The sequence below is a fragment of the Phyllostomus discolor genome, chromosome 5 (genome assembly GCF_004126475.2).
Source record: "Phyllostomus discolor isolate MPI-MPIP mPhyDis1 chromosome 5, mPhyDis1.pri.v3, whole genome shotgun sequence".
Classification (NCBI taxonomy): domain Eukaryota; kingdom Metazoa; phylum Chordata; class Mammalia; order Chiroptera; family Phyllostomidae; genus Phyllostomus; species Phyllostomus discolor.
The window spans coordinates 157440746-157442265 of record NC_040907.2 but is presented as its reverse complement, the minus strand read 5'-3'; the positions used below and the strand labels follow the sequence as shown (position 1 = coordinate 157442265).

General features: G+C 41.2%; 1 non-coding gene across 1 annotated transcript; it reads left to right on the top strand.

The window, feature by feature from the left end:
• Nucleotides 1–490: 490 nt before the first annotated feature.
• Nucleotides 491–597, top strand: LOC114498259. The gene has a single exon (XR_003684700.1). It is a non-coding gene; the product is annotated as a U6 spliceosomal RNA (small nuclear RNA).
• The last annotated feature ends 923 nt before the right edge of the window (nucleotides 598–1520 follow it).

Here is a 1520-nt window from a genome sequence, read left to right as displayed (position 1 = left end):
ACCAACAGTACTGTGACTGCTAGACCATCCCTGATATTCTCAGGAACCAAGTTGCACACATTCTTCTGCAGAGAATACTACAGAGTGTGCTTGAGAGAAACATTCTCTTTGGGGGAAAAAAAAAAGATTCTAAACTTCAGCCCTGAGGTGAGAGAGAAGAAACTGAAAGAGATTACAACTCTCAATGTTCCTGCATTTGGACTAGCAGGGGATAAGGTCCATTTAAATCTGCCTTTGGGGGATAAATACATTTGGGAAAAACACAGTGCTTACTAATGCTGTGAACACAACAATTCATGGATTAGGACACTTTATGAGTTGGTAGCTATTTACTCCAACAGGGTATAATACTCCAACAGGGTATAATACTGCTTGTGTAGCAATACGTTGGGTGGATTAGTTTGCATCTCAGATGAACTGAACTCCACTGTCCCCCGTGCATGGATGTTAACAAGTACATACACAAGGAGATGCTCAGAGAAGGTTTGCTGTGTTGTCCAGAGCAACACATGTGCTAAAACTGAAATGATACATGGAGAATTGACATGGCCCCTGTGCAAAGATGACATGCGAATCTGTGAAGTGATCGAATGTAAGACCTGAAACCATAAAATTCCTGGAAGAAAACATAGGCAGTAAGCTCCCTGACATCTGTCTTAGTGATGAGTTTTTTGTTTTGATACCATAAGCAACAGACAAAAAGCAAAAATAACAAGTGGGACTACATCAAACTACAAAGCTTCTGCCCAGCAAAGGAAACCATCAACAAAATAAAAAGGTAACCTATGGAATGAGAGAAAATATTTGTGAACCGCATGTCTGACAAGGGTTAAAATCCAAGATATACAAAGAACTCATAAAACTCAAAAGCAAAAAACAAACAAATAAAAAAAACAACCCGATTTGTAAAATGGGCTGAGAATCTGAATAGATATTTTTCCAAAGAGGACATACTGAAGGCCAACAGACATGAGAAGGTGATCACCATCATTAAACATGAGGAAAACACAAATCAAAACTGCAAAGCAAACAATATATAACCGGAGGCATTGACACTAAGAACAATCTAACAATAGTCAGCAGAGATGGGGGAGGGGACTGTGAGGAGAAGGGTTATCAGGAACTACCATAAAGGACACATGGACACAAGGACCAAGGGGGAGGGTGGAAGCAAGGGAGGGAGGTGGGTTTGGAGGGGTCGGGGGAGGGGTGGGAACAACATACAGACAACTGTAATTGAACAATAAAATAATTTAAATAAAAAAAACACAGCGATGCCCTGGCTGGTGTAGCTCAGTGGATTGAGCGCAGGCTGGGAACCACAGTGTCCCAGGTTCGATTCCCAGCCAGGGTACATGCCTATGTTGCAGGCCATAACCCCCAGCAACCGCACATTGAAGCTTCTCTGTCTCTCTCTCTCTATCTCCCTCCCTTCCCTCTCTAAAAATAAAATAAATAAAATATAAAAAAAAAACACAGTGAGATATCATCTCATGTCTGTTAGAACGAATGGCATCACA